General features: G+C 41.8%; 1 long non-coding RNA gene across 1 annotated transcript in view; it reads left to right on the forward strand.

Annotated features, from left to right (window-relative positions):
• LOC111749856 (uncharacterized) overlaps positions 1-13,682 on the forward strand; it is a 31,765-nt gene extending 18,083 nt beyond the window's left edge. Inside the window, exons 3-4 of the long non-coding RNA XR_002785057.2 lie at positions 11,078-11,228; positions 11,369-13,682. This is a non-coding gene — a long non-coding RNA (uncharacterized LOC111749856). The remainder of the gene's footprint in view (positions 1-11,077; positions 11,229-11,368) is intronic.
• Positions 13,683-14,809: the final 1,127 nt, after the last annotated feature.

Raw genomic sequence — 14,809 nt, forward strand, 5'->3', positions numbered from 1 at the left:
TTTCAGCCAGAAGCTGCCAGGGTTAATCAGCCTGCTGCTTTCCTTAGTTACCTAGCGCTGCTGTCGCAGAAGGAACCCTTGTGGTAAGGCTGTTAATTAACGTGGGCGGTTCAGACCCACCAACCACACAGTGGGACAAAGATGTGGCAGCCCGCTTCAACAGAGATGACAGCCTTGGGAACCCTGTGGAGCAGTTCTACTCCGTCCTATTGGGTCGTTAGGAGTCGGAATCAATTCCATAGCAGTGGATTTGGGGCTGTAACAAATACCACAAGTGGGTGGCTATAAGAACAGAAATTTATTTTCTCACAATTAGTCGGTTCTGGAAGTCCGAATTCAGGGCGTCGGCTTTAGGGGAAGGCTTTCTGTCAGCTCTGGGGAAGGTCTGTTTCTCCCCTCACCTTCTGTTTCTTGGTTCCTTGGTCATCTTCATGTGGTGTGGCATCTATCGTTTACCCCCCTCCCCTCCATCTCTGCTCTGCTTTGCTGCTTGCTTAATCTGCTCTTTCATATCTCAAAAGAGATTCCTTTAAAATACACTCTACACTAATGGAGCCCTGGTGGCACAGTGGTTAAGAGCTCAGCTGCTAACCACAGATTTGGTAGCTGGAATTCACCCACTGCTTGGAAACCCTAGGGGTAGTTCTACTCCATCCTACAGGGCCGCTGTCACAATGGACTCCATGGCAATGGGTTTGGTTTTTTTCCTATACTAATACAGTCTCATTAACATAACAAAGAAACCTTATTCCCAAATGAGGTTATAACTCCAGGTATAGCAGGATTTACAACACATGTTTTTGGGGAACACAATTAAATTCATAACACCCTCTTTCTGCTAAAAGCCTTCCCAAGATGACTGAACATGTTCTTTCTTTTTTTTTTTTTTATTGTGCATTAGATGAAGGTTTACAGAGCAAGTTAATTTCTCATTAAACAATTAATGCACATTTTGTTTTGTGACATTAGTTGCCAACCCAGAGACATGTCAACACTCTCCCCTTTTTGACCTTGGGTTTCCCACGTCCATTTGCCCAGCTTTCCTGTCCCCTCCTTCTTTCCTGTCCTTGCCCTTGGGCTGGTGTGCCCATTTAATCTCAATTTGTTTTTATAGGCCTGTCTAATCTTTGGCTGAAGGGTGAACCTCAGGAGTGACTTCAGTACTGAGCTAAAAGGGTGTCCAGGGGCCATACTCTCGAGGTTTCTCCAGTCTCTGTCAGACCAGTAAGTCTGGTCTTTTTTTGTGAGTTAGAATTTTTTCCTATATTCTTCTCCAGCTCTGTCTGGGATCCTCCATTGTGATTCCTTTCAGAGCAGTTGGTGATGGTAGCTGGACAGCATCGACTTGTGCTGGACTCAGTCTGGTGGAGGCTGTGGTAGCTGTGGTCCATTAGAGATGACTGAACATTCTGACACAATTACAACTTACAGAAAGCAAAACAACCGGCCCATGGGGGGTTGGTTTTTATTCTAGAAAGCAGGCGTGTATAATAGGAAATACATTTTAAATAATGGATTCTGTGACTTCCTCAAAGTTCCTCAACAGAATGAAACTTGTTTTTTTTGTCATTAATATAACTTCCCATCATGAGTTACACCTTTTAAGAATAGCTTGGATCTCTGCTATCCTGCCATCCTTGGGATCCTTATTCTAGGTGAGGGTTGAGAAAGTCCTTTTGGATAGTCAATGGATGGAGGTAACCTGAAACCATGTGATTCACAAAGGGTCCTAGCATAGTTCATGTAATCATTCCCCACTGTTGGACCTCCAGGTGCTTCCTTTCCTCTTCTCTCTTTCCAATTTTAAATTGATAAATTGAACTATTCATTGTTTGCCCTTTCTGCTTATCCATTTCAACTGCAGTTCAAAATATTGCATAATGAATTGGCTCAGTTATGGTACTTAATTCCCAACTAAGAATTCTCTTGTTCCCAGAATATCATAGGTTTTTATTTTTTTAACTTGGGAAATACTGAGGATAACACTGCCTTAAATATCTGGTACCAAAAACAAACCTGTTGCCATCAAGTCCATTCATAGCAACCCTATAGGACAGAGCAGAACTGCCCCATAGAGTTTCCAAGGAATGCCTGGTGGATTCAAATTGCCAACCTTTTGGTTAGCAGCTGAGCTCTTAACTACTACGCCACCAGGGTTTTATGGTGGAGCAAGTGAAATTCTCTTTGGCCTTGACACAACTGTAACAACTTGGAGATTCAGCTCAACTGGTCCCTCTTTCAAAACTCTTTTCTAAGGCAACAGAGCCCCCACATGTCTGTTTGTCATAATGTGGGGGCTTGCATGTTGCTGTGATGCTGGAAGCTATGCCACCGGTATTCAGATACCAGCAGGGTCACCCATGGAAGACAGGCTTCAGCTGAGCTTCCAGACTAAGACAAAGTAGGAGGAAGGACCCGGCAGTCTACTTCTGAAAAGAATTAGCCAGTGAAAACCTAATGAGTAGCAGCAGAACACTGTCTGATATAGTGCTGGAAGATGAGCCCCCCAGGTTGGAAGGCACTCAAAAGACAACTGGGGAAGAGCTGCCTCCTCAAAGTAGAGTCGACCTTTATGACGTGGATAGAGTCAAGCTTTTGGGACCTTCATGTGCTGATATGGCATGACTCAAAATGAGAAGAAACAGCTGAAGACCCTTAACGAGGTGGATTGACACAGCGGCTCCAACAGTGGGCTCAAGCATAACAATGATTGTAAGGATGGTGCAGGACTGGGCAGTGTTTCACTCTGTTGTGCATACAGTTGCTATGAGTTGGAACCGACTCGATGGTACCTAACAATAACAACAAGGCAACATAGTGGAGAAGAGCAGTGTTTTCCCAACTTTGGTGGCTGTGACCTGCAATATATACTTTATGTGGTGATCTCATATACATGTATATGTATACATTATTTTAATTTTCATGAAATAATACTTAGAACTACTATGTGTAACGTGCTCTGATATTTTCTATTTAGTCGATTTCACTTTTCTAAAAATGATGGTCAAGACCAGGTGCATACATTTTATGACCTACTATGTATAGGATCACTATGAGTAGGAATCGACTTGAAAGCAATGGGTTTCGTTTGGTTTTTTTTGGGGTATTAATGGGTCATGACTACCCAGGTCTAAAAAAAATTAGCTCTAGAGTCATCTGCCAGGTTGAGTTACAGTAGGCAAGTAACTTAGTGAGTAACCAGGATTAAGTAATATTCACTGAGATGGCCTCTGTGATCTATGAATTATTTAAAAATCATGCAGAGAGGGTGTTTTGTTTTTTGTTTGTTTTACCAAGGGAATGTTCAGGGTCTACATGAAAAGGAAAAGCCATGAATGGAATCTGTCTTTCCCTGAAGTTGTTCATGGGAATGGAAGGCTTACTCAGCTTGTGGCTTAGTGATTTACATATTAGTCATTTGTTCATCCCTCCCACCTGTTTCCACCCTTCAGTCATTCATTTTCTCATGCACTTGATCAAGCTCTTTAATGAAGTTTTTGACACCTCCAGAGGTAGAGAAACAAGATGTTTTTAGTACAAAAGAAATTTTATTTTAGCACCTAAAAATATATGAAAATCAAAGCAGCCAGGAAGGCATTCACCCCGAGATCCTGCGTGGTGTCTGGGATTTGGGCGAAGTGGATGGAGAAGCGCTGAGCTAGGAGGAGAGCAGTAGGCAGCCTGAGGCGGGAGCCAGACCCCTGGTCATCTCTGATATCCCCATTTGCCACTCATGCCCCATCTGCTCTGTTCACTTTTAGGCTGTAAACTCATTATTGCTGATGTGACTTTTCTTATGTTTCTCAGAGTGTCTCTGAGGGTTGCTTGCATCACGGTTGCCTTAAGGTCAGTGCTAAGACGCAGATTCCAGGACTCTGCCACAGACCTGTTGAATCCAAGTGTCTGATGGGTGGTCCTGGGATTCCACATTTCACACCCTCCCCAGGTGATTCATACACACACTGAAGCTTGAAAACCGATGGTTTAGTGTATAAGGAAAAAATTAAGACAGAAGTTCCTTGTAAGTGCCAGTTTTGCTCCCCTTCCTCCATCTAATTTGGCTGATTTGTGTCATCAATATCATCCTTCTTCACTCTACCTCTGCCCACCCCACTTCCCACTTTTGCCCGTAAAATAAGAAAGATGACCCTTGTTTGTCTTCATTTCAAAAGGATAGATTCCAGGGTCTTACAACTAGGCTCTTATAACTGGGCCTGAAATGATGCTAGTAATTTCCCGGTGAAGGAGCTTCCAGTAAACTCTCCTTATATAATACCAACATTCAAAACAGAAACCATTGATGAGCCCCATCCCTTGAGTATCTAAAATTGCATTTCATTATGTATAAAGACAATACCCAGATTTGCCCCCATGTTCTATTTTTTATTTTAGATGAGGGATCCAACTGTGCCCTGGCTCCAGTGAATTAACAAACCCAGACATAAATAACTATGACTGTGATAAATGCTGTATGCATTTGGGAACATTGTGGCAAATGCTTTAATTCCATGGAATTTCAATAGATGAAGGCCATTAAAAATAGAGCTTACAATTGACAGCTACTCTTTCAGGGGTATTGGGAAATGTTTTATTGATTTAATATACTAGAACTAAATTACTCATATGTCATAGCTGATGCAACAGCCATCTTGTAAGTTTACTTAGTTTATTGGAAATGTCTCTTTTAGAATTGCCTTCAGAAGCATTATTTTATATTCAAAGAATTGTTTTAAACCAAGAACAATGTGAGTTGCAAATTCTAAAAGTCTCCAAAGCCCCTACTTTGAAAGGAATCACTGTTTTATGCTTTTCTTTTGTATGACCCGAGCACAGTCATTTCCAGTATGTCAGACTGAGAATCTAATTGTTGTTGTAGGCACCTCATAGAAGAATAAAAAGTATTTCCTTCCTTTCCTCACCCATTCCTGAAAGGACAAGGGCTTTGTGTACCAAGGGAGAGATTCTACTGACCACAAGCATCGAAACCACTTGATGTTTGTTAAGAGGCAGATTCCTGAGCCCCAGGCCTGCTGAATCAGAATCTTTGGGGGTGGGTTCTGAAAATGGAAATTTTTAACAAGCTCTGTAGGTGATTCTTATGTACATTAAGGTTTGAGGACTACTGATCTAGGCTATTCTAATTGATAGTCCTCCCTCCCCAACCCACAGGGGCAGGGAGTTGTTGGGCAATTCTTCAAACTTTCCCCCCATCAACTGTTGAACATGTTTTACCCCTTCATTTATTTCTCTCAATAATCTTGCACATCTTAAATTATGAGATTTATTTCGGGATATTTTTTTCTATCAGTTTTTCTAGGGTATTTTATTAATCTTTTCAAAGAACCAACTTGTGGCCTCATCGATTTTCTCTATTGTATGTCTGTTTTCTATTTTATTGATTTCTCCCTTTATTTTAAGGCCTAGTGATCTACTTCTGAAAAATCAGCCATTGAAAATCCTGTGGAGCATAGTTCTACTCTGACACACATGGGGTCACCACAAGTTGAAATGGACCCAGTGGCAACTGGTTTGGTTTTTCTCAGTGGACAGATAGCATTTAAAGCCTTGAGTCTGGGTAAGAGCAAAGAAATAGGTAGAGAAGAAAATATGTCCGAAGACTGATCCCTTGAGTACCTCAATGCTTAGAGATAGGACGAACAATCAAACTTATCTGAGAAGAAACAGCTAGTCATGGCTAGTCGAGTAGGTGGAAAACAGGTGAACATGCGGTTTTAGAAGCGATTGAAGAAGATTTTCAGGGATGATGGTGTGAACAACTGTATCAGTGATGCTTACAGCTCAAGTAAGATGATGATGACGAGTTGACCACTGGATTTTACTTATAACCAAGGTCAGAGGTGACCTTGGCAAAATCAGGTTTGGTGGAGTGATGGGTTTGAAAGCCTGAAGGGGTGAAGTCAAGAAAGGTAGGAGGATGTCTTAGTTTCCTAGGCTGCCATAACAAAATAGCACAAACTGAGTGGCTTATGAAAACAGACATTCATTGTCTCACAGATCTGGAGGCTGGAAGTCCGAAACCAGGAAATCAGCTGGGTTGATTCCTTCTGAGGTTTTGAGGGAGAATCTGTTTCTTGCCTCTCTCCTATCTTCTGGTAGCTCCAGGTGCTCCTTGGCTTGCAGCTGCAGCATTACATGGAGCCCTTCCTCAGTCTCCCTATCTCTGTGTTTTTCTTCTCTTTTATAAGGACGCAAGTCATACAGGATTTGGACTTATCCTATTCCCATATGACTTCATCTGCAAAGACCTATTTCCAAACAACATCACATTCACAAGTACAGGATTAGGACTTCAACATGCCTTTTGTGGAGAACACAATTCAATCCAAAACAGAGAAGAAATGGAGACAGTGAGTGTTGACAAGTTTTACAAGAAATTTTGCCATTAAGAGGAGGAGACAAATGGGGTAGTGCCTAGAGAGACATGTAGGGTTTAAGTGAAGACATTTTTAAGATGAGAAATTATAGCATGTTGGTACACTGATAGGAATGATCCAGTGGAGAGGGAAAAGCTGATGAAAAGTTCTGAGGGCAGCCAAGTTGACACATAACCTTAACTGTCAAAGCCTACCCTTTGTCAACTTGGCAGATGTACATATTTCCTTAAACCATACATAATCTCTGAATAAAGGCAATTATAAAGTCATACTTGTGCCTGACATGATACAACTAGCATGTGTACAACCGAAAACGCACTAGCCCTGTTTACATCTTATATTTTACAGACGAAGAAAACAAAAATATTTGATGCACACACACAAGGAAGAAATACTCATAACAACTACAGTTTTCATTTTTGCAACTGGTCACTTGGTGGTATTTAGAACTGTCTGCTTCCACCACCCATTCCGTATTCCCTTTGCCCTCAGCAAGCACCTTTGCAGGGTGGGGTGACCCAAACCTTCATTCTTGAAGGGTCTGGGGCATTAATAGACATGTTGGAGTTGGGTTACTGTAGTTTTCCACATGACTTTAATCACAGGACATGGCAGTACTAAGAGATGCCGTAAGGGATCTCCTGCATTCCAGACGTATCCTTCTTTACCTCCATTACATAATATCAATCTGATTCCTTCTTGGTAATCAGGATCAATCACACCAGCAAATATGGTAACTTCCTTCTATGCCCGTTGATCCAGAGGCATAAGGAGCCCAAAGTGGCCAGGTAGCATTCTTAACTACCAGTTCAATGGAATCAGTGATGTGTCTCCAGGTGAGAGCATTCCTTCCTTTGGAACTAAGACCTCTAGACCTTCAGAGCATAGGGTCTCGGGGACGGGAAGCAAAAATTTTGCAAGTGCGTCACTAGGGGTGACAGTGAGTGGTGCCACTCTCATTCCCACCCCTTGATTCCTGGATCCATGAATCCTGGCTATGGAAGAAACAGCACACAACTTTAAGCATCACACTATCCCTTCCGGAAGACCTACTGTGAAAATTATATTACGTTTTTCAAGTTTCTGGAGTCAGGTGTCTGTTCGTGTTTGAAGTGACTATGTTCTAAATACAAGACCATATGAACCCCACGTTTTATTTGGGTCATACTTCGGAGGTGACAAACTGAGATATCAAAGTTTGGCAAAGGGCCTGACTTGCCTGAATCAAATTATATCTTAACTGAGTCCCAGAAGGACAGCTGCTAGCGGAAAGGGCAAAGGTGGACCAGAAAGAAGTGATGATTGTTAAAAGTATGGCTACAAAGATAGAGAAACACTGCAGAAAATAGGCTGATATCATCATTCATTCATTCAACAAAACTTTCATTGAGTTTGTACTACCTTCCAGGTACTGTTCTAGGTACTAATTCACATCAGTGAATCAATTTAAAAGACAATTAAATATTATAATCTAATAAGCAAATGAAAATTTCAGATACTAAGAAGTCCTGTGAAAAAAACAAGGCAGGCCAACATGTGGAACACTTGGGTGTGTGGCTCTAAAAATAAAACAAAAACTCTCCTGTTAAATTAACAACTAGAAACTGGATTTAGCCCAGACTCAAGAGGCTCATAACTTCTTAAGAAGAAATTCCAAGCCTTTCTGGAAATGGAGAGGATTAGATTTTATCTTGAGTCAATCTCTTTTGAGATATAAAAGAGAGAAGCAAGCAGAGAGGGAAAGAGAGGCCTCATCCCACCAAGAAAGAAGATCCAGAAGCAGAGTACATCCTTTGAACCCAAGGTCCCTGCCCTGAGAAGCTCCTCGACGAGGGAAGGCTGATGACAAGGAACTTCTGCCCAAGCCAACAAAGAAAGAAAGCCTTTCTCTGTAACTGATGCCCTGAATTTAGATTTCTAGCCTCCTACACTGTGAGAAGCAATAAATTTCTGTTCATTAAAGGCACCCACTTGTGGTATTTCTGTTACAGAAATGGCGAGGAAGTTGGCGGCAGAATGCCAGGACTGGTCCAAGGCCTCCGTCTTGCTTCTGGGGCTTGTCATTAAGCAAGTTCTGAGCTAACTGTCCAGGTTACTTTCTATAAGAAGCTGAAAAAATTCACAGAGAATTCTGTGCCAAGTAGAGATGTGTGCGTTACAGACTAGAGTTATAGATATTTCACAAGCCCAAATGAAGCCCCCTACGCCAGAAATTCTTGCTCATTTTGTGTTACTCAGGGATGTGGAAGAGAAAAGGGGGCTGTGGCAGCATTTTATGAATTATATATAATAACTGCACTGGCTTGTGGAGAATTGGAAAAAAGGGGAAATATATAAATGATAGCTCGTGCGTTCGCCAAAATTCAGGGCTGTTCTCTGAAAGACTTCCAGGCATTCCGGGTAGGAGATTAGGCTGTCTGTCTTAGTAGCTGTGGGAAGCTGAGAGTCACAGACTGAGGGCTGGGTCATGCAAATTGAATGGTCTGCAGGAGTTTAGTAGAGTTTCGGGGTTCGGGATGGAAGTTATAGAGATTTCGTGTTTGAAATTGAGGAGAGATATAAGCAGCTACTGTAGATGGAAAAGATACAGAGAAAGAGAACTATCTAAAGATTTTAGGTGTGTCCTGTGTAATATGCTGTGCAAAACATTTGCAGGGACACCTTAAGGAAGCTTCCAGTGAATATCCTCATTATTCTTTAATGCTTCAGCTGTCACTCTGTTTTGCTAGAATGCTCTTACATGCTTCGACTGAACCATGTGAAGCCTCGGTTATATTCAGGTTACACTCTGAAATATAATAGCCCCCGCTCCTAAAAGTTTTTCTTGACTTTCCTGCCCCCTTAAATTTATGTCATCTCTGATCACTCCATTTCAATGACAAACCTCAACAAACTACATCATCACTTTTTTCAACTATCAAACAAATGAAACAAAACACAATAACAATAATAAAGATAAAATAGTAGTAATGGCAAAACATATAGCATTTGTCTTATGCCAGACAATGTGTCTTGGGGATTTACATATATTAACTCATTTAATTTTTATAACAACCTTATGAGGAAGGAATTATTATTGTCCTATTTCAGGGATGAGGATACTAAGGTGCAGAGTTTAAGTAAGATACCCAAGCTTACACAGCTAGGAAGCAGCAGAGCGGAGACTTGAATCCAGGCAGTCTGGTCCCAGTGTCTATGCTCTTAATCACTACACAAGGGTGCAGTGAAATTACTATTCACTGCTGGTGCCATTGTGTATTCATTCGATCCGTTTAAAAAGTGAATTCCCAACAGAGCTGTCTTTCAATGCCCAGACGATGGCTTGACTAAAAGAATGTTATTCTTGCTTTAAGTCCATTGTTTCATTTAAAGGTAACAGGTATGACATTTTTTACTGGCTTGTGGTACTGGGCCACATCACTTTTATATTTCTAATTAAATGCTTGAGAACTCCTAGGACTTCACTGTCTTAGTTTAGTATCTCCCCAATGAAACCCACATCTGCCTTAAGCTTAGCTCTAGAATGTACTCAACCCAAAGAGGGCTCAGCCCTGCTTCAAATCTCTAGGCAGGCCCTGAACAACTGGATATCCACAATGAAAAGAATAAGTTGGACCCCTATCCCATACCATATACAAAAATCAACTCAAAATAGATCAAAGGCCTAAATCTAAGAGCTAAAAAAATGAAAACCTTAGAATGTAGGCATCCATCTTTGTGACCTAGGATTAGGCAATCATTTCTTCGATACGACAACAAGAGCACAGCAACCATGGAAAAAATGGATAAACTGGACTTCATTAAAACTAAAAACTTTTGGGCATCAGGGGACACCATTAAGAAAGTGAAAAAATAACTCACAGAAAGTGATAAAATACTTGCAAATCATATATCTGATAAGGACTTGTATTTAGAATATATAAAGAACTCTTACGAGTCAACAGTAAAAATTCAAATAACCCAATTAAAAAAATGAGCAAAGGAATCGAACAGAGATTTCTCAAAAGGAGATGTACAATGGCCAAAAATCACATGAAAAGATGCAACATCGTTAGAAACATACACATCTAAACCACAATGAAATGCCACTTCACATCCACTAAACCGAAAACCAAACCCATTGCCGTCAAGTCAATTCCGGCTCATAGCAACCCTACAGAAAGGAGTAGAACTGCCCCATAGTTTCCAAGGATTACCTGGTAGATTCCAACTACCAACCTTTTGGTTAGCAGCCACAGCACTTAACTACTAAGCCACCAGGGTTTGCACTTCACCCCCAGGGCTCCTTTTTCACACCCACCAGGAGCCTTGGTGGCATAGTGGTTAAATGCTCGGCTGCTAAGGTTGGCAGTTCAAATCTACCAGCCACTCCTTGGAAACCCTATGGGGCAGTTCTACTCTGTCTTATAGAGTAATTATGAGTCGGAACCAACTTGACAGCGCCTTAACATCAACAACACTGGTACAGAAAGTAGCTTACTGGTCGCCAGGGACAGGAAGTAGGGATAGAGAGTAACTGCTAAGGGGAACAGTTTGATTTGGGTGTGATGAGAATGTTTGGAATTAGTGAGTGGTTATGGCTATACAACTTTTTTGAATATACTGAAAACCAATAGATTGTATACTTTAAAATGGTGAATTTTATGGCATGTGAATTATATCTCAGTTTATTTTTTTTCTAGGCAGAGAGAGAGCAAGGATCTGATCTGTCCACTGTTGCCACTACATTACACTGCCACACAGTGTCACTGTTGAGGAACTGACAAAGTCCAAACAAGGCTTGTACAAAGCTCCAGTGATGCTCTGCTGGTTCAGATCTCACCCAGGCTACAGGTGAGCCCCAATCTTGAAGCCTAAGGTTCAAGCTCAGACCTTGTTCCCAGAGCCTGGGAAATACCATTCCAGAATGGCTTAACCTTGAAGGGTTTCTAGCCTCAAAGACGCAATGTGCAACTACTTTCCTTCCTTCACAGACGGAGGTCCTTGGCCAACCCTGGTTCCCAGATAAATGGAGAAATTCACACTCCTGGTGAACGCATCTTGGATAAAAGGAAATACCTCTAACCACATCTTGAACCGTCAAAAATGTTATTTAACCACTAATTTGTGAATATAAGTGGAAATACTGGGCAACTTTACTGTCCTGGGATAGAGAGGGGGCTTCCAGGGAGCTAAAGATTTTCCATCAATTCTGTCTAAAATATTTACCCTATTTAACTCAGCATTTCTAATCCTGGGACTCTAAAGAAACTCATCACAAAATTTAAAAGCTATATTTATGAAGATGGTTAGCACCGTGTTTTTGATAATATCAAATAATTTCTGAACTATTCAACAAGAGAAGTTATATACATACTTGCTAAAAATCATACAACACTTAAAAAATGGTAAATATGAATGTAACAACATGAAAATCTTTGATGCAAGATGATATAAACACATATGTGTATGCAAAAAGACACATATTCATGAATTCGTATGCAATTAGAAACAATCCACGTATCAGTTAAAGTTATTTGATACTGAAATAAATTTGCTTGAATTTTCTTACCTCACATTCTACAAAACGTGTTCGGTATCTACACCAAGATTTCTCTCAATTTCCAGGGCATATATTCCCATAAAAAAAAAATTTTTTTTTTATTCTCGTAGTCAATTTTTTTTCCATTTATTTAAAAAAATTATGAAATGTATCTTATATTCAAGAGTATTTATAATATAGGTATACAGTTTAAAATGTATCAGTTGTGTATCCACCAGGCATCAGAATTCTACTTACTTGGTTCAACTAAAGACATTTTAATGAAGACACTGTTTAAAGGGGCACTGTTGTTGTTGTTAGATGCTGTCCAGTCGGCTCCGACTCACAGTGACCTACGTACTACAAAACCAAATGCTGCCCGGTCCTGTGCCATCCTCACAATCATTGCCATGTTTGAGCCCAATTGTTGTAGCCACTGTGCCAATCCATCTCATCGAGGGTCTTCCTCTTTTTTGCTGACCCTCTAGTTTGCCAAGCATGGTGTCTCCACCTGTTGGTTTGTCTATTGCGGTGGCTTGTGTGTTGCCATGATGCTAGAAGCTATGCCAGCAGAGTCATCTACAGTGGACAGGTTTCCGTGGTGCTTCCAGATTAAGGCAAACTAGGAAGATAGGCCTAGTGATCTATTTCCAAAAATCAGCCAATGAAAACGCTATGGATCACAATGGAGTATGTATTGTATCCATCAGGCATCAGAATTCTACACCGATAGAGGGCTGGAAGATAAGCCCCCTAGTGGCCACAACAATGTATGTGCACATACCAAAGATACAGATTGGTACAGGCAGGGGTAAGAGAATCAGCAAGTTGAGGTATTGAGAGATTAGCAACAGCAAGGAGCCTCTACCATTCCTAAGCTAAAGAGCAAGGGAGGAAATAGTGTTCCCAGAGCCCCGTGAGCTGGAGCCATGGAGGAGGGGCCGCTTGGCAAGAGCTGCAGCTCTGGAGGAACACAGCCACCACCAGGACCTCAGCCTGAAACAGAGAACAAGTGGAGAAAACATACACTGACCTGTCTTTGTTCTTGCCTCCCATCTTCTGCTGATGCTAATGGAAGCCAGCAGAACAGTCAGGTGATGCCTTCCAAAGAGGATAGCCTCTGGGGTATAGAATAGGGTGGAGAAGGATAGAAGGGAGGAGGATGGATATGAAGGAAGGCAAGCAGAAAACCCAGATAGTCCACCTGTTTTTCCACCCAGCATTTATTCCTGTCCTTCGCTCAGATGAAAAGAAGCTTATACTCTACACCTGGTAAACACTGAATTCCACCAGTCATTATACGTTAGATTGTCTTGAGGTCAGGCCAATTCAGGCAGAATCTCACCTAGAAGCTAAATTGTAATATTTGTCTCCACCAGTATTCTTCATACAAGGTAATGGGGGAAAGAGGGACAGGTAAGAAATAATCAATGAGCATTTTATATGCAAAGCTACTATAGTTCTTGCCTCTACAACTTGTTGGAAGGTTAAAACTGATAATCATGATTCCTACTTCTCACTTCTATTTCCCTGGCCCCCTGCCAGTACCTTGGTTGATCAGAACTTGGTGAAGCAGTGGTTAAGAGCTTGGCTGCTAAATGAAGGTTGGTGGTTCAAACCCACCAGCTGCTCTGTGGTCAAAAGTCTGCTTCTATAAAGATTACAGCCTTGGAAACCCCATGGGGCAGTTCTACTCTGTCCTGTAGGGTTGCTATGAGTCGGAATTGACTTGACAATAAGGTTTCTTTTCTTTTTTTTTTTTTATGGTGATGCAAAACATAATTTTTGGAGAATCTGAAATGTTAGTGGTCCCGACTATTAGGTTTCTATGGTTATCTAATGATCATTATCACTGCATGTGGGAATACCATTTGGCCAGAGAATCCTGGGCTTCATCTATGGCTCTCCTGGTCCTCATTATGCACCCAAAACCCAATCTCCCCTGCGTAACTCGTAGTGGTTGAGTTGATTCTGACTCATAGTGACCCTATAGGACAAGGTAGAACTGACCCATGGAGTTTCCAAGGGGTGGCTGGTGGAATTGAACTGCTGACCTTTTGGTTACCAGTCATAGCTCTTAACCATGGTACCACCAGAGCTCTTCCCCTGGGTAGTTGGGATCGATCTCCTCAGCTGGGTGGGTGTGAGGAGCCAAAATGGGCCCAGGGCAGTTTTGACTCCCAATTGAATAGAGCCAAGGCTGTCTCCTCTGGTGGAAGCATTTCGCCCTTTTGAACTAGGACTTCCGGATACGGTAAACCCAAGATTGTGGAAATGGAGTGCTGGACATTTTCTGTTGCCCCTCCTGTCTCTGTGCCTAGGATGCTGACCTCTATAGAATGCACCCTCCTGGCTCCCTTGCCTTCTGGCTTCCTGGTGGATCCAACTAATGGAAAACCCCAGTAGAATATCAGAGTGTGAAAGGACAGAGAGGTGGGTCTTTCTTCTCCACACTCTCCCTGTGTCTCTTTAGAACTACAAGATCTCACCAGGCTGGGCCACAGGTTAGCATGAACTGCTTTCCTCTACTGCACAACACAGCTCCTGTTGGGTAGCCTTCTCCTACAGCCATGACTACAACTCTCACCTGGTTTTAGGGACTGCTCCGTCTTTTTTGCCCTCTCAGATTAGTTACAGCTCCCCACTGTTGCTAACTGCCACTGTATATAGAATGGTCACTATGTGCCAAACACTATGCTAAGTGCCTAAATATATGATCTCATTTAGTCCTCCCCCCACGTGTCTGTCAGTTTGTCATATTGTGGGGTTTGCATGTTGCTGGGATGCCGGAAGCTATGCCACCAGTATTCAAATACCAGCAGGGTCACCCACGACAGACAGATTTCAGCTGAGTTTCCAGGCTAAGACAGACTAGGAAGAAGGACCTGGCACT

Source organism: Loxodonta africana, chromosome 9, assembly GCF_030014295.1.
Source record: "Loxodonta africana isolate mLoxAfr1 chromosome 9, mLoxAfr1.hap2, whole genome shotgun sequence".
Taxonomy (NCBI): domain Eukaryota; kingdom Metazoa; phylum Chordata; class Mammalia; order Proboscidea; family Elephantidae; genus Loxodonta; species Loxodonta africana.